Genomic DNA, 27,659 nt, shown 5'->3' on the forward strand with positions numbered 1-27,659 from the left:
CACTTCCTCTGCCTCTGCCCGCCTCCCCGGCTCGCCGGCTGGCGTCGCCACCGCCTCCTCGTCCCCGGCCACCGCTGTCGCCCGCCGCTGCTGCAATCCAGGGCGCACGCTCTCGCACTTTCCCGCTGGCGGCGCGGAGGATGCCCCTTGCAGCAGTCGGGGAGAAATAGCCTTGGGCCAGGCTGGAGGACCCTGGGTGGCGAGGAAGGAAATCCGGGCTCCGCTTCCCTTGATGGCACTGCAGCAGCTGGCTGCTGGGACGGCGCCCACGAAACGGGCTCGCCAAGCTGGACGCGGGAGGCGCCGACAGGGACCCCAGGCGCAGGCTGAGCTCCGCAGGCAGAGTTTGCAAGTGGCTGGGACTCCTCAGGTAAGGACCCGGGGGCCTGGACCTGCTGGGAGGCGCCAGAAGGGAGCGTGGCGCCGGGCTGCTGCGCTAGGATCCCTGTCCCCAGGTGGGGCTGCCGTCCAGGCCGCTTTCCCGCAGACCGGGGCTCAGCGCCCAGAGCCCGGGAGACAACCCAGAGATGCGACAAGCCACCCCGGGGGATGACAAACTTTCCTCTGGCCTAGAATGGGACGTGCTGGCTCATCCGGGCGTCCCTGCTCTGAGCATCTGTCTGGCCCCTAAAAGCTTGCCCACCAGGACTTCTCAACTGAGCTCCTCAGGGGGAAGGCAGGGTCCTTAGACTTGGCTCAAGAGTCACGCCTTCCGGGCCAGCTGGGAGTTCCCAGGCGGAAGGAGCAGGTCATATGTACAAGTTAGCTCTATGAGGTGTTGGTTGGGGGTGACACAGGTGAGGTTCCCTGTATGTGTGTAATGATTGGCTTTGTGTAAAGGGATTTGCACACTTGAAATGTCCACTCTGAGGTGTGAGCCTGTGTGTAAGAAGAGGGAATGGGGGGGGGGCGTTTAGCCAGATTGTCCCCATTCAAGCCTTTCCAGCAGTCCCAAGTGTCATCACAGGAGCCAACCCACCTTCTTGGCAGAGCTGCTAGGAGGGGCGGAGGTCAACTCTCATTCCTTGTAGTTCCAAAGAGGCTGCTTGTAAGTGAGGAAAAAAAATGGGGAAGTTTCCTGGACTACTCAATGAGACCACTCAAACTGGCGCCTGGGGAGGTGCAAACTTTTTGTAGAAGGGACAAGTGGACAGGGTGTCCTGGCACAGTTGTCCCCAGCTCTCGGGATGTGGGTGGTCCCCCCACACTTCAGGCCCCTTGAGGCTCTGCGGCATCCCACATATAGCTCACAAGTTTAGCCAGATTATTTGTCCTCCCTGGGAAAAGTGTGCTCCGGCAAGGCCACCAAGGGCGAGTTTGGAGCTACCTCTGTGGCCTGAGCTCATGCAGGCTTCCTTGCTGGGACTGCAGCTGAAGGCTGGGGTCAGATTGATGTCCTGCTGGTTGGGACTTGATGTAGCTGCGAGGCAGAGACTGGTGTGCTTCTGGTCACGACTGGAGGGTCAGGTGCCTGCCTCAGGGAGTAACATTACTGTGTGCTTCTTGGATGGTTCTTGGGACCTGAGATGGGATCCAGAGGACCTCCTCTCCTTGCTTGGGATTCTGATCTGGGGTCAGGTTAAAAGCTGCTTTCCTAGCTGCCAAAACCCAGGAATTCCGCCAAGATGTCATGGCCTCGTGCTTGATGTCTCGGGAAGAGCCCCAGCTCTGGGTCAGGAGAATGAGCTTCACATCTGCCCTCAATTTGCTGTGTGACTTTGGGCAAATCACTGGCCCTCTTTGGGCTCCAGCTGCTGCTTCTCTGCCATGGGGGAATGACATATATCTTCCAAGGTCTCCCTTCAGATACCATATGCCTCTGGGCAATGTCACATGTGAGATTTTCAAAAACCCAGGAGATACTGAAGAGACCCAGGTCTGAAATCAGATCTAAGTTTGACCAGTCACCTCTTTTCCCAAGCTTTGATTTCTCCTCCATAAAATGTCACAGCTCCTACTTCAGAAGGACACGGGGAGCCCTGAGTGAGATGGAGAAGGGGAGTGCCCAGTGCCTAGCAGAGCGGGGAGCTCAGCATCCACAGCAGTAGGCTCTCCGGTTTGGGAACTTGTGCATGGACATCTGGGTGCTGCTTCCCTGGTGAGACTGGTTCTCACCCACTCTAAGCACCAGATGATCCTTGATTAGGGGGCAGGGTCCTTGTTCTCCCCAGTCACCTGATACCTGCAGTCCCCGCCCCCTGTCTCGGCTTCCTCTTAAAAGCACTGCTGGACCAGCTGCTCCCAGTGGGGAGCCCAGGGCAGTCTGGGAGGGCTGGATGCACCCAGCTGCTGTGTCGCCATGACAACAGGAGGTGGTGTGGTAAGCGGCCTCTATGGCTTCAACTTTGTAGCTGTCTGGGGACCTAGAGCAGAGAAGTCCCGTCTGTCCTGTGTCAAGCATCCCATCTGCTGAGGGGCTGAGGACTGTTCCACATTAGGCAGGGAGGCTGCTGTTCTGGACAGGAACAACCACACCAAGGAAAGAGCTCTTGTACAGCCTTGGAGGGGGCGCTGAGACTGGGGCGGTGCCGCAGCAGACTGTTCCCACTTCTTTCTGGCTGGTTTGGGAGCTTGGGAGTAGCTCTGAGTTCCTGCTTAGGTAGAAGGGCAGATCTCACCCCCACTGGCTGCAGGGGACATGGGAGGTATGTGGTGGGGCCGAGCAGGAGCAAATACACTGTGTGCTGCTTTATTCTATGCACTTGGCTTAGACTCTGAGGATATTAACAGCTTGCATTCCTGGTGGAATGTATGTGTGTGTTTGTACATGAGTAAGAATGTGTGCGTTCTCATGTGGTTTGTGCCTATATGATTATGAGAGGATGACTTACACAAGAACCTTAAGTGTGTGTGTGTACACATGGATCATGTCGATATGAGTGTGTACTTGATGGCTGATGGATTTATGAGTGTGTGCATGTCTGTAGATTTGTGAATGTGTATGTGTGCACACCTGCAAGAGAACGGGTACATAAGTGTATCAGTGCGAATAGTGAGGCTTTGGTGCTTGTGGATGTATTGCAAGCAGGTGTGTGTGTGTGTGTGTGTGTGTGTGTGTGCGCACAGATGCACGTGAATGCTGAAAGGGCCCATGTAGAAATGCCTGTGTTTGAGAAAGTGCACGTGTCTGCCTGGGTGCACGTCTTAGTGGTTCCATGTGCTGCTCACACATATCAGTGTGTGTGTTTGTGAGTGCTGCATGTGTGTGCAGTGAAGTGAGCGTGTGTGAGCACTGTGCACTTAGGGGCCTAGGTATCTGCATGTTTTTCGGGGTATTTCTGTGTATACCTCTGTGCGTCTCTCTATGTAGCATTGCACACTCAGTTGTCTGTGGGTGTGTACCTGCTCATCATATCTGTGTATATGTGTGAGCTGCTGAGCATGTGTATCTGTGAGTGTTACAATGTACATTCAGTTGTGTCTCTGCACACATGTGTGTTTCTGTGAGTCCCAACATATTTCTGAGTGTGTGTTGCGGTATAAACTTTGTGTGTTTCTTTGGGTACAGGCATATCTCTGAGTGTGCGCCTGTATGTAGGTTGCACATGTGGTTATGTCTCTCTGTGTCTGTGTGTGTTTGAGTGTTGGTACCTGGGTGTGTTGGTTGCAGTGTACATTTGACTGTGTCTCTGTGTGCGTGTGAGTGCCTCTGAATGTGTGTTCCTGTGTGTTGTGGGGTAACTTGTGCACACCTGTGAGGAGTGGTTCAGTGTGCATTCCTGGGTGTTGCATTGCATCTTCTTGCTTGTCCCTGGGTGTACATAGGTGTGTTTCCGAGTGTGTTTGCCTCTGCGTGTGGTGGTGTGACCTTTGTATGAGCCTCAGGTATGTGTGTGGGTTCCCAGGCATGTACATCTCAGAGGCTGTGTCTGAGAGCCTGTGTGTGCGTGCTCAAATGCTTCCATGCACTTTTAAACAGAAACCAGCCTCACCCTAGAGGACTGCTCTTCTGCCTGCTTTAGGTCTGAACTGCTCGTGCCAGGCTCCTTCCGAGTGTTGCTCCGGCAGTCGGTGCCAGTTCTGAGCAGGACTGGGGTGCCGCGTGCTCGTCTTTCCAAGTGCCCGTGCTTGCCAGTGCTCTGAACCCCTGTGTGCTCCACAGCCCCGCCTCCCACGGCAACAGCCCAGGTCTCTCTCGCCAGAAACCTCCACGTAGGGCTGTTGCTGAACAAACTCGCAGATGTTGAAAGCGCAGGTATAATTTTAGGCAGAAGGTCTGAAAATAGGCAGCCTTGGATGTGCTGAACATCTCGACAGCAGTGTTTCTAATTAGGAGCAACTTGTTTTCCTTAAATAAACAAATCAAGTGAGGAAAGAAATTGCCTGAGATTAATGGCTCCCCGGAGCAGGTCCAGATGTTGGGAAGATGGGAACCGAGGTGGGGCCTGAGTGGGTCTTTGGTCCCCACGCACCGCCAGTGCTAGTCGTGCTCGGGGTCCTTCCAGGTTGTGGCTGAGGCAGGGGCTGACGTGAGAGAGCCGCTAGGAGCGTGGCAGGGCGGGCAGCAGGGCCCCTTTCCAAGGTCTGGCCGGGGCGTGTTAGTGGGTAGATGCATCTCTGAACGCAATTCTTCCCTCCCCAGACTGATGCTTTAGCCAGGAGGCTTCACCTGTCTTCTTCCTCAAGAGACAGGCAAGGTTCATGCTCCTGATCCTTCCCTTGGCTTCAGCCATGTGACTAGCATTGGCCACTAGATGGGGTAGAGGTGACAATATGTCCACTGTACTTAAGCCTTGGGGGACCTTGTGTGTTTCTGTTATGGCTGGGAAGCACTTCCCTGAGGTTGCTGCTGCCTCCTGAGCCTGGCCCCCTCCCAGTGGAGAGCAGCACCCAGCCTAGCACACCCAAATCCCAGCTGGCCACAGCCAGGTAGCTAGGTGAATGCTGCCTCTCCTCTTTCACCAGCGCTGGGAGTTGTTTGTTATGCACCATTATTGTGGTCATAGCTAACCGATGGAGTTACCAGTAAATAATCTGTGCTTCCTTCTCCTGTTTGACTTTGGTATTCATTCAGAGGTACATAACGAATGCTTGTACTTCTCACTATTGCTGGCCCATCCTCACCTTGCTCTCTTTCTACCTCCCATGAACAGTGATAACAATGATAGATAACATTTATGCAGTGTTCACTAGGTTCAACCACCATGCCAAGGCCTTTATCTATATCACCTGTCACTCATAGCAACTCTATTAGATAGTTTCTATTATAATCTTTTTCTTACAATCTGTGAGCCTCAGAGAGATGAAATGATTTCCCCAGGTCACATAGTCCTGGAGAAGCTTTCCTGGGATTTGCATGCACATAACCTGACATCAAAGACTGTATTTTTAATCACGATGTCATAGTGCCTCCCCAGTGCTGGTGGGCGTGTTTGACATAACTGATGTCCCAGCATGCGTTGTTCACCATTTTCCCTTAGCTCACCTGAAGGTTGGGTTGGCCGGAATGAATCATGCTTCAGAAGTGTGAAGTGTCTGTCTGGATTTACCCATCCATCTATCCCTCCCTAGAGTCATCTACCCACCCATCCATCCACTGACCCCTCCATCCATCCATCCACCCACCCACCCATGCATCCATCCACCCACTCATGAATGCACCCAACCATCCCTTCTCCCTCCACTGCCTTCTTCCATCTGATCCTATATTCATTCATTCAGCATCAGTGTTTGCTCACGTTCTGCGCTGGGCCCTGAAAGTACAGAGAGGAGCTGTCCCAGCCCTGTCCTTGAGGAGCTTGTGGTCTGGAGAGGAAGCAGGAGGTGGATGCTGGAGGGATACTTGCTGGGCCCTGTCTAGCCCTCCCACCTCCCTGCAAGCAGCTGCAGGCCCACTTTGCACCCTTGTGATGTTGACAAAGCCCCACCAACATTGCCTGGCACCAAGTTGGAATCTGTAGTAGTAAATGGCCACCCCCTGCTTCCTATCCCTTCTCCTCCCATGGGAGAAACCAGCGGCCTCAGAATCCCAGAGAGGGTGACTAACCATCCTGGTTTGTCTAAGATCCAGGTTTTCCCAGGATGTGGGACTTTCTGTGCTAAAATAGGGAAAGTCTCACACAAATCAAGACAAACTGGCTCCCCTCGTCACAGAGGAGGTGTCAGACCCAGGCTGGAATGATGTGGTACAGGGAATTGACAAGTCTGGCTCAAGACTTGTTTCTGTAAATAAAGTTTTATTGGCACACTGTCACACCCATTCATTTATATATTGTCTGCTTCTACTCTTGAGCCAGAAGGACAGCACTGACTAGGTGTGACAGACAGCATGTGGCCTGCAGGCCCTAAAGTGTTTATTATTTAGCCCCGTGAACGAAAGACATTTGCTGAGCCCTGGGCTAAAAATTCCAGCTAGCATCCTGAGCCATGGCCAAGAGAGAGGAGACCAAGCCAAGAAATCAATGATCATGGCTGAATCACTGTGGATCGGGTGACATGTGGAGTTTCTGACCCCATGGGGGAGGAGCCCAGAGGCTCAGGAAAAGCGTAGGAGCTCCTGGGACTCTGTGTGCTGAAGGTTTCTTAGATGGAGAGACAGTGACCCTAGGAGGGAGACTTCCTAAGCCACCTAGACAAGGAGGCAGGTGACTGGTCTTCCTGGCTGGACAACTGGGAGGACACCTGTGTCCCCTAGCAGCCCCAACTCCAGCAAATACATCTGGGAGCCCCAGGCAGTGGGGCTGAGCCCCACATGATAATTCTCCTGTCTAAATGTTCGTAGCTCTAGCGCAGTTGCTAAATATTGTATTGTTTGCTGATTTCTGTAAATTCTCTCTGCCGTCTTGTGAGTATGAGGCAAAAGGAAGAGCTCTGGAATGGAAAGTGAAGGGGCCTGAGTCCCAGCTCTAACCACCAGCTATCCGAGTCACCTTGAGGAAGTCCTTTCCCATGTCTGGGCCTCAGTTTTCTTATCTGGAGAATGGGAGAGGAAATATGGATGGTCATTAAGAACTTCTCCAGCCTGGCCTTTTCTGTCCTACTCTTTCCTACATGGAGTGGCCCCAAAACCTTGGTGCATGTTGGTCTCTTCTTTAAGGTGGCCTTGCAGGACCTTGCTCTACAGAGCCTTCTGATGCCAGTGATGATGGCATCCATGGGAATCACTGCCTTTCTCTCTTCTGTTCAGGAAGTACAGTATCCCGTGTCTGGCAGAGTCATCACTGCCTTCCATTTTCTCACCAAATCCTTCTGACAGTCCTGTGAGCTGGGAGATCCCTGTGTCCACTTCACAAACCGAGGACACAAAAAGCTCAAAGGATCTTATTCACTTGACCAGAGTCACATAGCCAGTAAGTGGTAGAGCAGAGATTTGAGCCCAGGTCTGCCTGACCCCCGAGTCCCAGTCTCAGCCACACCTCTCCCTGTCTTCTCCTCTCTCTGTGACCCCGTCTTTCCAGGTGGAGGTGATGAACGTATCAGGAACCGCTTGGACATCGCTTACCCTTTCCCTCTCCTGTAGTAGCGTGGCAATGAGTTGGGCCAGGGCCCTTCCTCGTAGCATCGGGAGGGCAAACCTGGGTCTCTCGGCGAGGCTGAAGGTCAGGTGGGCCTAGGCGGCTATGAACAGCTTGAGGCCTCCTCCAGGACAGCAGATGACACATAGGGGTCTGAGGACTGAGAACTCCAGGCTCTGGCTTCGCAGGTCAGTGAAAAGACCCCCAAGCCTCCAGAGAGCTGGAGCCACTCCACATTTGCTGTGATGAACTGTTGAAAGTACCCGCACTGTGGCCTGGGGACAGCAGGTCACCCATCTCCAAGTCCCCAGGGCCCTGCATGGCTAAGATGGCCCTCATCCCCCTTTTCATGTGGCCAGCTACAAGCCAGTGACATGAGCTCTGCATTGAAAATCTCCCCTGAAGGACAGGTAGAACACCCAGTGTCTTTGGAATACTCAGACTAGTTCCCATTTTCGGGTACCTCATAGGGATGTCAGTTGTAATGCCTGTAAGATGTGTGTCCTGGAAACCCGATCATACATAACACAGAGAGAGAGGGGCCCAAGTGAATTTCTGGTGTCCGTCTCACTGGGGCCTGTGTACTCTCCCTTCGCACACCGTTCTGATAAGCCCGGTGACCTCATTTCCCGGGATGGTCACACAGACAAGGGGCCAATGAGGAGTGTGTGGGATGTGAGGAGGCACAGGGACAGTACCCAGAAGCAACAGCTGTTTGCCTAGAACAAGGGTAGAGATGGCGAGATTATAAAAATAAGAGGCATGAAAATGTAAAAATCACAGCTTGAGAAAAATTAACATCGGGGTCAAGTGACCCCCACATCTCAGTGGCTTGTGCTCAGCTTGACGTTATAGGACAGCAAAATTGCTGGTGTCGGTGACACCCAAGACGCTGTTAAATCCTACTTAGTAGGCAGGACAAAGGGCAGGGAGTCAGTCACCGTACAAGGCGTCAGTCCTGTGGTTAAACTAACAAGAGCTCTGGGAAGGAGCTGCAGGCATCTGGAAGACTCACTTGCGTGGGACTCTATTTTTCTCCCTGTGGGGAAGTGACATGCAGGTGTACTCAGATGTGTGTGTGTGGAACGTGGTAGACATTCCGGAAGGAAACATTCTTTGGCGTCAGACAGTTCCGGGCTGAGATCTCAGCCACCTTGTGAGTGACTCACCTTGAGCCTACTACCCGTCCCCGCCCTACCAGGACAGGACGTGGGATGGAAAGGTGTGAGTCCCCTATCAGAGATCCCACCACCTCAAAGAAATGTGGTGGCCTCTCTATACATGTCCAGCAGCTGGAGAACTCTGGTCCACAGCAGGAGTGGAGACCAAGAGACTGCCTTAGGACTGCAGAGGCTCTCGCTCATCTCTGCTCTGTCATCTATAGGCTGGGTGATCCTGGGCAAGTGGCTTTCAATCACTGTGCCTCTATTTCTTCATCTGTAAAATGGGAATAATAACACCTACCTCACTGGGTTCTTGCAGGCATGCAGTGAGATAAAGCTGAAAGTAGAGTAAGGCTTGGCAGTGATCATCTAAGTCAGAAGAGATGCCATTATCTCGAGTAACCATAAGTAACTAAGAGGCTTCATAGCACCAAATACCCCATGGGGTTCCACTCAGCACCAGGGGTGAGATGAATCTGCTGGTTGTTGCGTCTTCTACAAACCAGCTGCCATCCCCAGTAAGTTTCCTCTTCAAACTCCAGGCACTTGCTTGACTCATAAGACATCTGGTGGTCATCCATCACCCACTACTCTGCTTTGGGGTCTACATCATGCCAGACCCACCACGTCCCGTGCCAGGCCCTGGGAAGTGCATCTGACTGGGTGGAGCTGGGTGGAGGTGCGTGCTGGGAGGACACGGAGGCATGGGGATAGCTGTCTTCTGAAGGCAGTGCTCTAACCCTTTACAGCTGTGCCCTGTGCTCAGAGAAGACTGGCACATGGTGGGTGCCTGGTGTTTGTTGAGTGAATAAGCCAACCTTCTATATCGAAGAGCATCAGATAGGCAGATCTTCTTACCATCTAAGCTCTGCAGTTTTGGGGTCCTAGGTTGAGACCAGCAGTGTCAGTTTACTACCCAAGGAAGAAGAAAAGGAAGGTATCCAGTCCTGGATCCTTCCTAGGCATTGGAGAAGTTCTATCTCGTAATAAAATTTGATAGTTACAGGAGGTAGAATTAATTGGGGGAAACATGCTTCCAAACAAGAGGGAATTTATGACTGGAAGCCTTGTAATAATTCTAGGAGGTGCTCTTGTTTCTATTTTTATGGGAGACTCCTTTACCAGCCTCGCTGACCTGGGGATTGGAACAGACCCAGAGCCTGAACCACAGAGTTCTCTCGGCTCAGCTTGCACTGGGAGGACCTGGGCCTGGGCGCTACACACTCCAGAGCGCACGAACACAAAGCTGACTAATAGAGGAGTTACCAGCAGGGGCTCTGGGCTCTGCTGCTGGATTCATGGGCCAGACCTGCACCTCTCACTTCCTCGCTGACTTTGGTTGGGTGTCTTGACCGTGTGCCTCAGTTTCTCATCAGTAAAATGGGAATACTCAAAGTATCCCTTCTCTTGGGGTTGCTGTGAGTGTTTCATAAGTTCATTCACATTTACCCTAGCACAGTGCCTGGCACAAAATAGTGCTCAGAATCAAATTTATTGTTATTAGTGTAATTATTGGGAAGAGGACATGCCCCCCCCAGTGAAGCTCCCCGGTGTCAAGCCAGGGTGGTGTTCACTGAAGCCAGTGGTGGATAAGGAGCTGACTGGCCGTTGAAGAACTGTGAAAGGGCGGCTGGTTGGGGTGGGATGGACCATCAAGTGACCGTGACCTCCAGGCTTGGCTCAGGCCCCTGCCCAGTTATTAAAGGAGAGGGAGGGGAGGGGGAAATGCTCATGACCCCCACCTGGAAAGTCAGGGGTCATAGCAGAGAGGAGAGGATGGGAGAGGAGTGGTCGAGACACAGGCTGTGGGTTCAGACAGACCTGGGCTCAGACCTCTGCTCTGCTTCTGGCTGGCTGTGTGACCCTGGACAAGTGAATGAATCTCTCTGAGCCTCAGCATCCCCAGCATAAAGTACAGATTCGAGTCTTAACTCACGGCACTGTCTGGGGACTCAGTGAGAGGAGGAAAGGAAGCTCTGCTTAGTGTGCCAAGCTGTGCTCACCATTCCCCACCTGTGAGACAGAGATGGCGGACCGATGTCTGTCTCTAGGACCGGAGCAAAGATGATGTGACCTCATGTCTGGAGAATTTTCAGCACAGAGCAAGCACAGGAAAGGCACATGAGGTGGGGGGCTGTGGAGGGCCGGGCCTGGGACAATTCCGATCCATGCCCTGAGACAGCTGCTGGGGTCCGGTCCTGGTTCTGCTACTCCCCAGTGGCCGTGGGCTGTGACTCACCCGCTCCGTGCCTCAGTTTCCCTTTTTGTAATGTTGAAATAATAAGCTAGCTGTGTGGTCCATGCCAGTCATCCCAGCACTCTGGGAGGCAGATGCAGAAGGACAGCGAGTCTGGAGCTCCAGGTTGAACTATTTAGGGGCTTCCCAAGACCCTGTCTCAAAATAAAGTATAGAAAAGGCTGGGGATGTAGCTCAGTGTAAGGGCCCTGGGTTCAATCCCCAGTGCTATGAAAACAAAACTGAGGTAACAGTGTCCCGGCCTGGAAGGCTGTGTGAAAAATTCAGTGCATAGAACCGAGCGAGGCATGTGGCAGGGTTCTGTCTGCGCCTGTTGGTCACATTCCTCCTGTCACCGGGCAGCTTTCATTTCTGCCCTGTCAGAGGAGGCTTCCTGCAGGGAGCCGCAGGGCGGCCCCGAGCTGTCTGCAGGCAGAGGGATGAAGTCTGCGGACGCTCCTGGCACCGGGCCGTTCCCCACAATCCATCCCCAAAGTTCAAGAGGCGCTTCTTTTTGTCAGTTCCTTTTATGTCACCCTGCTACACTGCTCCTGCTCCATGACTGAGGAACTGGCTCGTCATAAGAGGGAATTCTGAGTATCACTGGGAAGGAGTCAGCCCGTAGTATGGGGCCACGAGTGGCTTCTATCTGGGCCTCCCTGGTTTTTCTACTCGATGCTGCTCATGACCCCGGGAAGGGCTTTCAGTGCCCTGCCCCCACTGCCCTGCCCCCACTGCCCTGTGAGCTCTGCCCCTGCTTTGGTCCCTGGAATCTGAGCCTTCTACATCCTGATCTGTGGAAGAGCTCAGACCCTATAGGTGTCCTGCAACTTCCTCAGGCGAGTGTATAAGTTTCTTTCAGCTGCTGTGATGAGTGATCCCAAATGCATAGACAATAGACATGGACTGTCTTGCAGTTCAGGAAGTCAGAGTTCTAAGGAGGGTGAATGGGCCTGTGTTCCTCCTGGGATCTCTGGGACAGAAGCCACTTCCCTGTCTTGCCCAGCACTAAGAGGCCACCCACTTTCCATGGCTCGTGGCCCCAAACCATTCCCCGTCCCCTTCCATTGCCGTCTCTCAGTCTCTGCCTCTGAATTTCCTGTTCTCTCTGCTAATTCCTGTGTGGTGACCCTGGGCCCACCCGGCTGACCTAGAATCATCTCTCTAACTCAAGACCTTTAACCTCACCATAGCTTCCAGGTTCCTTTTCCTACACAGCCCAGGTCACATATCCATAGGTTCCAGGGTGTGGACGTGGGTATCTTTGGGGAGTGATTATTTGGTCACCAGTGAGTAATGAACAAACCATCCCATGTGGGCTTACACAGCACAGCACTTTCATCCTGCACTCAGCGGACACAGGGTGTGGGCACATCCGAGCACCTGCCCTGTCAGGGCTGCCTGGGCTTGTGGGCGAAGCACCAAACAGCAGAGCCCCTGTCCTGGCGGTCACTGAGCCTGGGAGGCAGAGTGCGACGCACAGAGATGAACGAGCAGCCTCACTGCCCACGGTGATGGGCGCTGTGAGGACACACAGGGGACGATCCTGGCAGCCTCTCGGAGACCCTCTCCCTTTGGGAGCATCTCTGGATCCAAAGTCCTTCACTTCCTGTCCCTTCTGGCCCCCGGGTGGTGACAGTTCCTCCTGCCACCGTTGCTCATTTCTGGGTGCTGCGCCCTTTCTTATGGATCCCCCCAGGCCTCCCAGGTAGGGTGAGCCGCCCGCCACCTGCTGGCCGAGGGGTGGGGGTGCTTCCTGTGTGCCCTGCCCGCTGCTGTTGTCACTCACTGGTCCTGAAGGAGCGGGCCAGCCAGGGAAGAGCTGGGTTATCTCCCGTTTGAGGTCAGGAGCTCCGCCATGCTCCCAGCAGCAGTACTCACAGCTGCCCGAGTTGGAAGCACCGGTGCCCGTGAAAGAATAAACAGAGTGTGGCTTATGAACAAAATAATGGAATATTAGTCAGCCTCAAAGAGGAAGGACATTCTGACACAGGCTGTGGCATAGGTGGCCTCTAAGGCCTTACGCCAAGTGAACTAAACCAGACACAGCGGGACTGGCGCCCGCAAGACTCCACTCTTCAGAGGCCCCGGGGTGGTCAGAGTGTTGAGACAGAAGGTAGGGTGGCAGGAGCGTGGAATGGTGGGGAAGGCGGAAGTGGGAAATGAGAGTTTAAGGGGGACAAGAATTTAGTTTGGGAGGATGCAAAAGTTCAGCAGGTGGGTGGCGGCAATAGTTGCACAATTATATGGGTATCGCCCAACTGAACACTTAAACATCCTTACGAAGGATAAGTTTTGTGTATATTCTACCACTAACAAAATAAATAAACGCAGCGAAGGTCTAGAGAGATGCAGTGACTGCCTGAGGCCGGTCTTGGGGTGTAAGAGGCAGGGCTGGGATTTGAACCCAGGTCTAACCCTAGAGGCTGCGCAGTCTCCTGGCACTGTGTGATCTCACCCCTAGAGCGCCATGTGCACCTAAAGGAGGGTAGATTTGGAGAGTGTGGCCTGGGGGCCTTGGACAGAGCCCAAAGAGGACACAACTTCAGGTGCCAGGAGAACCCAAGGCACTAACAAACGCCACATGCTCCCACCCCACGGGCAGTCATCCATTTCCCTGCTCAACAGGTTTTTCATTGAGCACCTACTATATGCTAGGCCCAGTGGAGATGGTGGAAATACAAGACATAGCCCTGTATAAAATTATAATTCAAAAGGCACATCTGGGCATATACTCCAGAAAGGAGAGCAGATGAGGCCAGGGTGCACATCACAGGGCATCTGAAAGGCAGGTTTCCCTAAGAAAGGAAAAACTGAGCTGGAACCCAAAGGATGAGAAGAGTTAACCAGGTGGAGAAGGATAGGAAGAGCATGCTAGAAAGAGGAAATAGCATGTGCAAAGGCCCTAGGGTGCATTGGGGAATGGTATGGACCAAAGGGCACTGACACTAGGGTTTTGGTGGGTAAGGAAGAGCTGGTATGCAGTCTAAGGGTCTGAGGGCCCCATGAGCTTTCTCCTTTTCATTATTCTCCCAGCAGTGGGAAGCCTTGTACAGAGTTAGAGTCGGGGAAGTGAAATGATTCCATTAAACTCCAGCCCAGCAACAAGAAGCAAGCTGCCCTCACCTGAGGTGGGAGCCCATTGAAATCGCAGTTCCAGCCCTATTATGCAAAACACAAGGCCTTCGCTAGGAGAAGGCAGGGCTGGCTAAAAGAGTCCACAAATTAGTTTTTTAATCTGCTTTAAGTTGCTAAAATGCCCCAGCCTTTCTTCCATTGTCACCTGGCGGCCTACGGGCTATTTTAACGTTTATTAGAGAATTTTCTTTTCTTTTTTTTTATTAAAGGAGCCTTTTTTTCTCTTTTTGGAAAACAAATCCCAGCTGTGTTTTGATAAGACAGAATTGAAAATGGCACTGGGGAAATGCCACCGAAAGCTTTGGCTTTTCTCCTCCTGGCATCGGAACTGATTTAAATAATAATTATATTTTTCATCTCCATACAGCTCCCCCTTTCCGCCCACCCTGGCCTCCCCCAAACACCCCTCAGTCTCAGCAGCTCCGGAAACGTGCTGTTTCTGAAATCCCTAACTCTCGACTCCCTGGGGGATGAGGGACAGCTCTACAGAGTTCAAGACCTTACCTTAAGAGCCTGAGGTGCAGCGAGATCTTGCTTAAGACAAGCATTGCCTGCTCACTGCCTCGCGGCCTTGGGTCATTTATTTCAACCCCCTTAACCTCCAGCTACTCATATGCATGGGGTTTTTTTGTTTTTGTTTTTGTTTTTGGTACCAGGAATTGAACTGAGGACCTTGCGCTTGCCAGGCAGGCACTAGTGCCGCTGAGTGGACATAAAGCCAATGTTCACCTTCCGCAGGATTCTTTGGGCTACAAGTGGCAGAAAGTCCATCTTCCATAGCATTACCTTTCTGTTTCTTCTCAGACAAGAAAGGGAACATAATGTAACTAGAAGTCTAACTTCAGGCTTGGCTGGATCCAGAAGCTTGACAATGCTGTAGCTCCCGCCCTCTCCCTTTCCCTGGCTCCTCTTTTCTGCCTCCTCTGTTCCTTCTTGGTGCTCCCCTCTTTACCAGCCTTCTCCCTGCCCTCTCCCCCAGGGACCTTTTTTGCAAGTTGATTCTTTTCTTCTGGGCTCAGAAGCCGAGGAGCAGCTTTGTGCTGGCGTCGTGGCAGCTGCAAGCCCAATGCCAGCAGGGCTGCAGTAGAAACCTGAGATTTCCTGGAATCAATCACCTTGGCCCGGGTCCTGCGGCCAACCACACACGGATCAGCCTTTGTGGCTTCCTGAGCCATAATCACCTATTGTGGGGGCAGGATGAGTCCCCGGAGGAAGCCGCAGCCTGGTTAACTTATGGAGGGAACCCGATTGCTGTTCACGTGGAAAGGACCCATCTCAAGCCATGTAGCGCTCATCCGAAAGCTACGGAGGGTGGAGGAGGTCAAGGACACGAGGCACCCAGAGTGTGCAGCATGCGTGGATGCCACCTGTTCCTGTGACTGTCATTGGCCTGGTGACCACACAGGCATGCAGCGCTCAGAGCAGCGACAGGCTCCTCTAGATCTGCTCAGCGTGGACATCTGCTCACTCCCGTGCCCCCTTGCACCAGTCACGGCCCTTCACTCCTGGTTGACAGAAGCAGCTGTTCCCTAACAAGCTCTCACCGTCTGGCCATCTTCCCAGCTAAAAGCCATGATGGCTTCAAAGATGCAGGTTAGGGACACAACGCCAGGTGCCTCCAGAAGCAGGCAGGTCTCCAGGCATGGGCCTATCTCGCAGGGAGTGTCCTGTCTCAGAGGGAAGGTGGCTGTCCCTAGCCCAGCCCCCTTTTCCCATACAACGACTTGGCCCAGGAAAGCCACCATCTTGGTTTATTTTTTTAAGTGAATCCCAAGGTTGCATGAGAAATCTACCTGGTGGTAAGTGCTGGCCACCAGTTCAGGCAGTTTTAACACAGGCTGGCCAAAGAGTGTCTGGGCGGCTGCTTGTGAGAAAGGACAGGTCCTTCCAGTGTGGACAGCAGAGAGTGTGTGTGTGGGGGGGTGACCCCAGAGGACACCACCCACTTCTCTGGGAGCCGGGGCCGTGTGCCTTGTGCATAGTGGCTCCTTTGATGTCCCTGGGAGGACTTATTTTACTCTGAGCTGTGCCATTTGTGACGGGCTTTGTAGATGGGCCTCAGCAGGAGCGGGTGCTTAGAAGCAGTTCATTTTGCTGCCTGAGATGATGAAGCTTCTCTCTGATTTCCTGCTCTACACTATCGATGTCCCGGGGTAAAACTCCTGCCGAGGCCGAGAACATAGCTCACCTGCTATCCCTCTGTGTGAGGGAGGATTCCATCCTGACTTTACCCCTTCACAGCTGAGTGACTTAGGGTGCATCACTTGACCTCTCTGAGCCTCAGATTTTCCATCAGCAGCATGGTAGGGGGGGACCTTCATAGCTCCTGCCCCCTAAGAGTTGTCGGGTCCATAGTAAGTGCTCAGTAAAACAGGTCTTCCTGCAGCTGCAGCAGCCTGGGGAGAGGGAGGGAGATTCTGAGGCTTCTTGCAGGTACTGAGCACTTGCCCTGCCAGGCCCTTTTCAAGCACAATCCCCTCCACTTCCTCCATGGCTTTACTGTGACGAAACTGAGGCTCTGAGAGACGAAAGGTATTGTCAGAGGTCACACACACAGGACTTGGCAGACCTGGGATTTGAACTTTGGCCTCCCTGGACCTAGAAGCCCATCCTCTTGTGACCTGATGCTGCCTTCCAAGGGAGCAGTTTACGTTCACACCAACTGCCCCATGGGTGCAGTGGAGCCCCAGCCCGGCACTGCTGCTCACTTACTGCATCGACTCAGGGGACTTTCTTGACTTCTCTGGGCCTGTTTTCCAGCTCTGTAAACTCACCCTTCTCCTTCGCATCTCAGGGCCTTTGCACATTGTCCTACCATCAGCTGAGCACGCTTCCTTCTTTGCCTGGTTAATTGCAGCTCCCCTTCAGGTCCGGAGTGAAGCATTTCTTCAGAGTGCTCCTTGGGGGCTCCGCTGGACAGGCCATATCCCCCCTGTGCTCACCAAGCATCGCATCTTTCCTGGGGTTCATGATGCCTGTGCTGAGGAGTGGTTTAAGTAGCCTGTGTCACCTCTATGGGACTGCGTAGGGAGTCAGGGCACTGCTGTGTGTGTTCGGCTCCCATTGAGGTCACGCTCCCAGCCTGCTGCATGTGACACTGAGGTTATCAAGTTCACGGGTAGAGTTAAAAGGAGTCTTCGGGACACACACACACACACACACACACTGCTGGCGTGAGTGCGAACTGGTGCTGCTGCTTTGAAAACCTGGCGGAACTTTCTAACACGGCGCAGCGCCTCCCTTGTGGCCCCACGTTGAGCAGTACCCTGAATAGCAATGACTATGTACTGTTTTCCTCTGTTGTTTCCGTAATATTCATAACAGTGAAAGCCAGAGACGGCCCAAAACGTCCATTATGGCAGAACAGAGGAGTGAAATGCGGTTTAGACCTACACAGGAATCGTCTGCAGCACTGGCAGCGAACCACAGCTGCGGGCCACAAAAGGACATGTCATGCAAAATCAATGCCAGCAAAAAGCCAGAAACAAAATCACATGCTGTGTAATTTTAGTTATAAGAAGAAGCTAAACTATGGTGTCTCGGAGGCAGGCATGCTTGGTGAAAATATTACACAGAAAATGAAGAAAAAATGACAATAGTCAGAAGCAATAACCTTGAGTAGGAAAAGAGGAGAGATGTTGAATAGAGGGGTACAGAAGGGGTTTTGGGGTGCTGGTAGTGTGGGCTCTGGCCCTGGACAGTGGCCACATGGGTGTGCATTCATTGCACAAGGATTCATTCCTTGTATCTTTCTGTTTTTGTATATGTGGGTCATGATTCCCATGAAAAAGTCCCCTGCGTCCCTCCAGGTAACGACCTCTGGGAATCCTACCTGGGCCATTGTCGCTTAGGCCTTTTGTACAGAAAACACCCTTTGACTTCCTGTTTCCACCCGAGTTATTCTTCAGCTTCAGCACAGCAAATCCTGCTGTGAGGTCTGTCCCCTCTGTCCTGGAGACCCCTGGGGGCCCAGAGTTGCATGTGTGAAAACAAACCGGGGCCTCTTTTGTCCTGGGACAGAGGCTACCTGCCCAGAGGCATGGTTGGTCCCTTCTCCAGAGGGTGATAACGTTGGGTTTGATTGCCCCAGAAAAACATAAGAGTAAAAAGAGAAAATAGGAAAGAAAGAGAAAAATAAAACCTGAGAAGCACTGTTTAGTCCCGGGTTTCTCTGGACACTGACAGACAGGGAGATAAGCTGGCGCGGGTGAGCGTCAGGTGACAGCCCTGGCCAGGGTTAGAATGAGGACACAGGCCCCCAAGGCCTGGCGTGAGCTGGTGTCCAGGGCCAGGAGGACTCGGTGTCCGCACTTACCATCCCAGTGGCTCTCCCAGCACCCGGAGCTCTCTTTGTGAAGATAGGAGGGTGGGTCTAGGCTCTGCTCTCAAACCCGCCCAGCTGGAGAGCAGACATGCTGTGGTCTCTGCTGGGCTTTGAAGCTTGCATCGGGCTGGACGGGGTTGGAGTCTTACAGGATTGTCAGAAGTCGACCTGATGGTCTTGGAGTCTGTACCCACTGAGGAGGAACTTCATCCACCCATCTCTTTAAGAAACATGTCTTGGGCTCTTGCTGTTCTCCGCGCAGGTACGAATTGAGCTTCTTTTGGACTAGGCTCTGTAAAACCGCGAATATAATCACAGATACCACTGGATTTGGGTTTACCCGGCGTGTCCCCAGTCTTAGCCCTGAAGGTCCAGTGGTCTTAGGACACCCAAGTCCTGGGCAGACCCTGGAATGGTGAGCAAGATGCCTTGCTGCCCACCCTCAAGGAGCTCGAAGTCTGGTGAAGCAGACAGGAAGTCCCCACCATCCTGTCAGCAGGCACTTCCCTAGAAGAAGCACAAGGTACCGTCACAGCCAGGGGAGGCTTCTCCCCTAAATGACAGGTGCCAGGAGGCCTTCCTGGAGGAGGCGGCATCGGCGGAGCCCTCTGAGAGCAAGAGGATCAGGCAAAGGTACAGGGTGGTCTGGGGAGGGTGTCACGTTGGAGGCGAGGGGAGCCAGAGGGGCTGTGTCGCGGCAGGCCTTTGAGTCATGGTGGGCACCACCCGCCTTGGTGGGGGCCTGGGGAGAGGAACGGGGCACGAAGCTTCTGGTTAGACGGCCCTGGCTGCCATGTACAGAGCAGAATCAGGCTTGGCAGGGGAAGGGGCCTGGCCTTCCCTAGCCTTTTACACGGTCTAATCTGCCTCAGGGGTGGGGATGACTCACTTATTCCATTCACTGTCTGTGTCTCCCTCTCAGGACACTGGCAACCTTGGCATGATGGGCGTTTCACCAACTGATTTGTGGCTGGGATTACAGGGGCACTGGTAGATGCACAGCAGGTCTCTACCCAATAGATACCAGTAGCACCCACCTCCCCACCCCATTGTGACGCTCACAATCATCTCTAGACACTGCCAAGTGCCCCTTGAGGTGGGAGAGGTGGTGGCATCACCACCAGCTGAGGCTTGCCTGCAGTGAGGCCTGGTCGGTCGTTGTGCCTGTTCCATGGTTGTTGAATGAATGAACGTGACCTGAGACAATGGGGCCTGAGCTGAAGTAATGGCCTTGGGGGTGGTGAAGGGAAGGTTGGGGAAGTAGGTAAGTGAGAGGAGCAAATACTTCACAGAGCGGCCTCCGTGTTTATTATGGCAATGATACCCACTCACTCTGTCATCCTCACCAGGGCTCAACTCCCTTTTATCCTATGGCAGAGGGCTACGCGGTAGTGAGCAGTAGATCCAGGCTGGAACCTGGTTTGGGGAATGGGGTACAGAGTTACAGAGCTCTTGCTACTTGCCAGGCCCTGTGCGTGGATCACCTCATTGAAGCCGACAGCCATATCCTGAGATCTCCTCTGAGGATCAGAGGTGAAGTGAGTTTGCCCAGAGCCACACAGCTAGGAGTGGAGCCAGCTTGCCTGACTTCCAGGTAGGGGAACAAACGGGGCACCACCCACCTTTAGGTCACAGACTTCACCCTAAAGTACCTTTTCTTTCCCCTTTGCCTGCAAGGAGAAATGATCAAAGGATTCCCACTGACACCTTCACTATTGAAGGCTCCACTTCAAAGTGACGGAGACACTGTAAAATTCACAACCCCCTGGCCATGTGAACCCTCGGGATCTTAACCTTATTCTTCCAGGGCCAGGGGTCAGGCAGGGACTGGCCAGGGATGGGGCTGGGGTTACAGCAGATATGCAGTCAAGCTAGACATTAGCAAAGCCCTGAGCACCTGCTGCGGCTTCATTTCTTCGCACCCAGAGAGTCCATGTTAGGTTAATTGGTTTTTCCATGTGTCCACATTTCAGCGCCCCTGCCCTGTTGGTGGAAACATCCCAGGGGCTGTCCTAGAAGCTTTCAGAACGCACCAGCAGTGACTCAGCTTGTGCCTGTGGGTGCCCACACTTTTGCTCTGTAGAGAAATCTTCCTAAGAGCCCACTTCACAGATGAGCAAGCTGAGGCTCAGTTTTCTGCTCCCAGCCTTCCTGGAGAAGCAGATGGGAGCTCTTTGGAGGCCCAAGTATTTTATGTACCTCTACGTTTACCTTATGTCTGGCCCAAGAGTTCATGTTCTTAACCACTGCACTAATGACGGCAATAATGATAATAAAGGACTAGTACCGTGCCCTGCGCATGCGCAGTCTGAGGTCAGTGTATGAATGCCCCTCTTTAGAGATGGGAAACCGAGGCTCTGAGAGGAGAGCTGGTGTACTTGAGGTCCTGCTGTGGGTGGCAGAGCCACAGCCTGAACCCAAGCTTGTCTGGTGATGCCAACGGCTGTGCCCTTCAGCACTCTGCGGTCCTTCCCCTCGGGCCAGGCTGATTTTCAGTAACACTTAACTCCCTTCAAGGAGGTGTAATGAGCTCCCCGAGAGGGAGGGGCTGCAGTGCTTTGGAGCAACCAGGAAAGAGACTGCGCTTATTTGGGGGATCAGAGGGTTATTCCGAGGAGGAGATGTGGAGGACGGATGTGAGGACGGGAACATCGGCTCAGCCAAGGAGTGGAGGACGCTGGTTCTCAGGGCGAGGGAGGCCTCAGGGTTGGTCTCCTGCTGAGAAAGGAGCGGAACGTGGCCAGGGCGCAGGGACAGGGGTGAAGAAGGACCCTGAGTGCAGTCGGCGCTCTGCATGTGCTTGAGAATAGAACGGATCCTCGTTCCCTGTGATGCCTGCTCTGTGGCCTGGTCCCAACACGGTACCGGGCTCAGGCGCCACGCCCAGTAAGGGTGTCCTCTGGGGTCCTGGGTCACGGCTGGGAAGCGCATGGCGGGACCTCTGTGAGGGCTCTGGAGGAAACACCCTATTACGGTTGAGATCTAAAAGGTCCCCCAAGGGCTTGCGGGCAGAGATGGGGCTTTGGAAAGGTGACAGGCTCATGACGACGCGATACCACCAGTGGTTAAAGCACTGCCGAGTTCAGAGCTGACAGGGGGGCAGTGGGACAAATAAATGAACAGCCTTTGCCACGCTTCTGAGCCCCATGTGGAGCTTGTGGATCAGAGGTGGGCAAAGCTGAGCTCACCTGGACGCACTCCCTTTTTCTATGGCTGGGGAAATTGATGTGTGGGGGAGGGGAAAGGCCCAGGGGGCGCAGTCAATCAGAACCAAAGTCAAGATTAGGATCTAGGCCTAACCCTGCCTCCTCCCCCAGGCAGTCCTTCAGGCACCTCCCGGAATGTCCTGTACACAGCAGCACTACATAAATATTTATGAGCCACACACCCAGTGGGGACTCCATGGAGGCCGCTTCTTGGGACTGATCTAGTTCCATCTGATCTCAGAGTTTTCAGAGATGAAAACCTACTCCTTAGGATAATGGGCAATTAATTGCGCACTTTGGCAAGATAACACTTCTCATCTCTTTCTAGAATGTGTTTGCCTCCCCTGAGGTCAAACCAGTTCTTTCCAGCAATTCTCCGCACTCTCTCCTTACCCACACCCTCCGTGATAAGAGGGCCATCATCCCCTTGCAGGCAGGGGCCTCCGCCCTCCTGGATCCCTCTCAAGGGTTTGGGGATGGTTCAGTTACTCTCACAATGAGGGCATTTAGTGGGACTCTCCTCCCCTTGGTCCCCTGGGGTGCTCAGGAAACCGAGGAAGAACCGAGAGTAAAGGGAGAGAAACAAAATCCAGCAAAACTGCCCATTCTGAGGGTGATGCCCTGTACAGAGGCACAGCCAGCTCTGATTTCACAGATGTTTAGAAAGTGCTTCTGCACGGCTCACTTTCCCTGTGGGTGGGCAGATAGGGGACGGTGGCCAAGGGAGGACAAAGTTAGAGCCCCACTCAGCCCAAGGCAAGAATCCAACCTGAGCAGGGCGGGAGCCAGGAGAACAAGGGCTCTGTGTGCTGTGCGCACAGGGGCAGGAGTGCTGGGCTCCCACAGGCTCCAGCCAGGCGCTGGCCACAATCAGAAATCCATGATGTGGCCAGAGAAGAGTGCGCCAGGCAGGCACCGGTGCTGTGGCGTTGAGCCCCGGACAGAGTGTTCTCCTGGTGAGCCACGTTCAGGGTGATGATAAATTTCCCACTTGATGGCAGAGCCTGCCCTGGGATAAAAGTGATGCCTAGGAATTAGCCTGTCCCAACCCAGAAGCCCAAGGGGAGAGCCGGGGTTTTTTTTTTTCCTTGGACACACAGTAGAGCCCTGGGAAACTAGAATCAAATGCTTTTGGGGGCCAAGCAAGTGACACAAGGTGGGTGTGTTGCAGACCTTGGCAGTGTGGGGAGCCCCATGCTACGATGGAGGGCTGTTTTCCAAAATCCATGGATGTGGTAGGTTTAGGTCACAGCTCCAGCACATGCTAGCTGAGAGACCTTAGACAAGTGATGTAATCTCCGTGCCTCAGTTTCCCCTCATTTAAAAGTAAGTTGCATTGGTATTTACCTTGTAGAGTCATTTGGAGGGTCAAAGGAATCAACACTCAAAGCATTCAAAACTGTGCTGGCTGAGTTTATTTTTCACGAGAAGCAGGAATTCATCCTGTGGTCCAGTAAAATAATAAAACCTCTGCCCTGGCTCCGTGCAGCCCACAGCCTGAGAGCCGCCCCGACAGACTCTGGCCCAGGGCTGTAGGCAGACTGGGGTTTGAGCACTGGGTTTTCCCCTTCCTGGCTGTAGGCCTTGGACCGATGATAACTTGTCTGCGATATGTTTGTATCAGCTGTAGTGTTCTGTACCATCGGATATCCCCGTGGTATCATCATGAGGATCCTGCCGGGAGATGCAAGGTCATTGACAGCATGGGGAAATGACAAGGGATGAAACAGCACCCATAGTTAGAGTAGTGGGTTTCTGTTACCACCCACAGGCCTGAAAGGCAAAGAACAGGAACCTGGAGAAAGTGGCTGTGTGCAGAGGGTCACCTGCAGCTCCATATTCCTTGGTGGAGGGGCTCATCCAACCCTGGTGGCCCTGCAGAGAGAGGGGAGCTGGGGGCAAAAAACAGATGTGCTGACCATCCTCACCCACCTCCTGGGTTCCTGTTGGTGCCTCCCACTGGCCAAGCCCAAGAGGCAGGGAGGGGAGTAGAAAGCCCTTTGGTGTGACTCACACTGACCACCTGGCAGAGAGCAGGGCAGAGAAGCAGCAAAGGGGATCTGGACAACAACTGTGGATCTGAGTAACAAGCTCCTGTGTCCATGTTGCTGGGTGGCTTTCGCAGTCTAGGTTAAGCGTGATGCTTGCTGTACAGTTGGAGCAATAAATGGAAGATATTTTCATTGTTAGTGCAGCAGGGAGGCCAGGACACTGAGAGAGGCGTGGAGGCCCCCAAGTGTCCCAAGGGATCAGTACCCGTGTAGAGATATTGACGGATCTAGCTGTTTTCTACCTTATTCCTGCTGTGACTTCACTACAAAGTCGATGGCTAAACACAACACATGTTCGTTCTGCAGGTCTTAAGTCCAAATTAGGTTTTGCTGGGCTGAGCCAAAATCCAGGTGTGGCAGGACTGAGATCCTTCAGATTCTACAGAGAGAAACTGGCTCCTTGTTTTTTCAGCTTCTAGAAGCTGTCCAGTTTCTTTGGTTTGTGACCATCTTCCATCTCAAAGCCAGCAACGGCATTTTGTTAGTCACTTTCCTGTCACAGGGACAAAATACTCAACACCTACAACTTATTGGAAGAGTAGTTTGTTTGGCTTACAGTTTCCCGTGGGTTCAGTCCATGGCTGGCCGGCTCCAAGGCAGAAACAGCATGGTAGAAGGACCTGGTGGAGCACAGCTGTTTCACCCCACGGCAGCCAGGAAGCAGAGAGGGAGGAAGGAGCTGGGGACAGGAACACATGCTTCCAGGTAACACCTCCAATGATCCGTCTCCAACCAGTGTCTACCTTGAACTCATTACGGATTAATCCCCTGATGAATATAGCACCCCCCATGATCTAAACACTTTCTCAAAGCCCCACCTCTGAACGTGAGGCTTGAGGAGGGGGACATCCTAGATTTAAACTATAGCAAGCACCACTGTGGTCTTGTTGGGCATCACATCTCTGACTTTGACCTTCTTGTCTCCTTCTTTTCCTTAAAAGGCCTTTGTGATGACATCATACCTACTTGACAATCCAAGTTAACACCCCCCTCTCAAGGTCCTTAAGTCAACCACATCTGCAGAGTCCCTTTTGCAGGCCAGGTGACATGGTCAAGGGATGAGACTGTTGACATTTGGAGGGGGCATTATTTGCCCACCGTAAAGAAGTTCTAGGAAGCTTCCCAAAGGGACAATACCTTCCCAATGTGGTGCTCAAGAGTCCAGACTCCTCTCCACTAGCATCTCTTGTTCAGATTTACGATGTTCCCAAACTTCTTGAGCTGCCTTTGAGAATTTCCCCAGAGCTGCATGTTTTTCTTTAAATGGATCTTAAATCAACTCATCTCTTCATTCAGCTGGCTCCTCAGTGGTGATACATGAGAAATCCAGATTTGAGGTTTCCTGGTAATGTTTTTAACGGTCCCCATTAAAATAACTGTGGAATCATTGACATTTCAGGGCAAGTAGAAGTGTGCCTCTGTGCTGCCTAGGAGGAGCATGAGAAAAGTACCAGAAAACTTAATGGTAGGCATGTGGGCTCTGTGAGCCAGATGGAATTGCATTCAAACCCCAGTTCTACATTTATAAGCTGTGTGACTTCAGGCCAGTCATCTCACCTGTTTGAGCCTCAGTCTTCTCATCTGTGTGATGGGGAAAATAGTAGTGCCTATTTCAGAAGTTTGTGGTGAGATTTAAGTGAGATAATTCATGCAAAGTGCATAGCTCAGGACCTGGACGCGGAATGTTTCATAAATTTTAACAATTACAAATACTATTATTGTTATCAGGTCGCCTTCCACATTGCCTGATAAGACTTCTTGCCTTGCTGAAGCCATTCAGGAGATGTAGGAAACTACTGGAGACCCCATGTTTGAAGTGACATGTTGATTTCTCTTAAAAATATACATGGCCACCCCCCCATACCATGCCCTTGCGCATGCGTGTGTGCAGACACACACACACACACACACACTCTCTCTCTCTCTCTGTTCTGCACCAACATACCATCTGCTGCAATTCAAATATTGTTCAAATGTCTGATTTGAAAAGTGTTTTGAGAGGCTTTCTTAATGGTTGCCAAAACTCTTAAAACTTTCACGTGAGCAGAAAATAGATTATTTCATTTGGCTTGGCGCTGTGTGCTAGATTGTCAGATGGAGAGAAAAGGAAGGCAGAGGAGTTGATTCATCACAGAGAGGAGAAGGAGCCTGTGCTATAGGTCACTGCCCAGCCCGGCCACTTGCCAGCAGGAATCTCAAGCCAGCCGTCGAGCATCTCTGCACTGTTTCCTCGTTTCCTCCTCTGTGTGACGGCTTAACCCTCTGTTTAGCCGGGCGGGGGAACCCAGCACCTAGCAAGTGTCCAACCAGCACTAGCTATTAGACCTCTTTGTGACAACACTGGAGAAGTGTCCAGCACATAGATGTTAACTTTCCTGTAAACTCCGTCTACTATTGCTGGGACCACTGGGTGGCTTTGGGTTGCATCTGAGGACAGCCTTTCTAAGAATGAGTTGAATCTCTATATTAAGGAGCCAGCACACTGAAGAGTCTCGTTTGACAGATTGCTGAATTCCGTGGAGGCGGACAGGTGTGGGCGGTGAGTATCATGGAATCCATTTAAGCCCCCAAATTCAGGTGCACCAGAAATATCAGCTTTCTTAAATCCTTTTAAATTATGTCACATTCCACTTGGAATCTCTACTGAGTTGCATGAAATTTAATTGTAGTCATTACCGGGGCTCCCTTCTCCCCAGGGTGGACGGCTGCTGCCAAGGACTTATCTGCGTCCCTCGTCCCCAGCAAGCCCCAGGTGCCCCTCTCACATGTGTCCCCCAAGTCCAGAGGCCCTGCTCCTTTTGCTCTGAGCTTGGAGGAGGGAAATTGCGGGCCAGTTTGGTATTTCTGGCACCAAGCATCCCGCTGTTCTCATGGACACTGCTAGGACTTGTTGCTTGCTCGCCTCTGACCCTTCCCCAGGAGGCCCCTTTGGGCTCATCCGTAAGCTTTCATCAGGGTCCAGGGTCAGAGTGAACATGACGGGAGGTGGAGGTGGCTCACTTTGGCCTGCTGCTTGGTGTGTTTATTGGCTTTGTCATTTGTAATAGGCTTTATTGGAGGGGGACAGGCTTCCGTGCACAGAAAGATTGAACAGAGAGTTCCTGTGTGTCCTTTTAGTGCCCCCACTTCCACAGCTTCCCCTGCTATTAGCATCTTGTGTGAGTGGGTGACATTTGGTACATTCAGTGAACCCATTTCAATACGTTATTATTACTGACGCCCATGGTTTACATTAGGCTTCAGTCTGTGCTGTACAGACTACGGGAGCCGGCAAGTGTAGTCTTTTAGTTTTTCTTGTCAGTGTAGAGGGTGGAAGCCAAGCCTGGTGCACGCTAGGCAAGCGCTCTACCACAGAGCTACATCTCAGCCCTAACAATGTACCGTGATGTATATTACAGTGTCCTGGAGTGTAGGTTCACTGCCCGCCTCCCCCATCCTCTGTGCTCTCCAATTCCTTCCTCCCTCTCTCCCTCCCCACCAAGGCTCTGGCAACCACTGATCTTTTTTACCATCTCAGTAGTTTCACCTTTTCTGTATTTTAAAAAATCAATTTAGCCCTTAATATTTAAAAGGTGGGTGATTTTATATAAATATCCAGATGTCCACGATCTCTTGGAAAATGGAACTATCCCCAGGACCTCTGCACTAAGGAAAGAGGTGATGGCTCTTCTGCCGTTTCTACCTGTTGGCACTGGGGTTTGTGAGGGGGCCTGGCCCCCTTCAGAGTCTAGGACAGCCTTTGTCTCATGGGCTGCTGCTGTTTTCCTGCCCGACAAATGTATTCCTGAGGCCAAGGGTCACAACAAGCCAGGCCACCTGCTTGAATAGGAACAGAGAAATGTAGTAGGGACAGGAAATTCCATTGAATTCCTCTGTGACTGGTGGGAGGCTCCTCCAAAGCCGCTTAAATACCCAGCTCCACAGCTGTGTGAGGCTGGTACAGCGTGAGTCAACATCCTACACTCAGAAGTGCTATTTCTTCTGTGTTTTCTGCATGTCTGCTGCCTCCTGGTCATCTAAGGCTGTGAGCCCCCGTGTGGACTAGTCTCAAAGTCTTTCGGTGGCCACTATAGCTCTGGGTCAATCA

The 27,659-nt window shown here is 52.6% G+C and overlaps 1 protein-coding gene and 1 long non-coding RNA gene across 3 annotated transcripts in view; one reads left to right on the forward strand and one right to left on the reverse strand.

Moving 5' to 3' along the window:
• Positions 1-27,659, forward strand: part of Wscd2 (WSC domain containing 2) — a gene marked incomplete in the record, with an annotated part of 116,235 nt that overhangs the window by 1,066 nt on the left and 87,510 nt on the right. Inside the window, 2 exon segments of one of the 2 annotated variants that reach the window (XM_013520455.1) lie at positions 1-370; positions 19,782-19,909. 2 annotated transcript variants of the gene reach the window in all.
• LOC102022357 lies at positions 15,727-19,310 on the reverse strand. Its single transcript, XR_262850.1, has 3 exons — positions 19,205-19,310; positions 18,307-18,607; positions 15,727-16,387 (listed from the first exon to the last, which is right to left on the reverse strand). It is a non-coding gene; the product is annotated as an uncharacterized LOC102022357 (long non-coding RNA).

The sequence above is a fragment of the Chinchilla lanigera genome, unplaced genomic scaffold, assembly GCF_000276665.1.
Source record: "Chinchilla lanigera isolate Chin_1 unplaced genomic scaffold, ChiLan1.0 scaffold00054, whole genome shotgun sequence".
Classification (NCBI taxonomy): domain Eukaryota; kingdom Metazoa; phylum Chordata; class Mammalia; order Rodentia; family Chinchillidae; genus Chinchilla; species Chinchilla lanigera.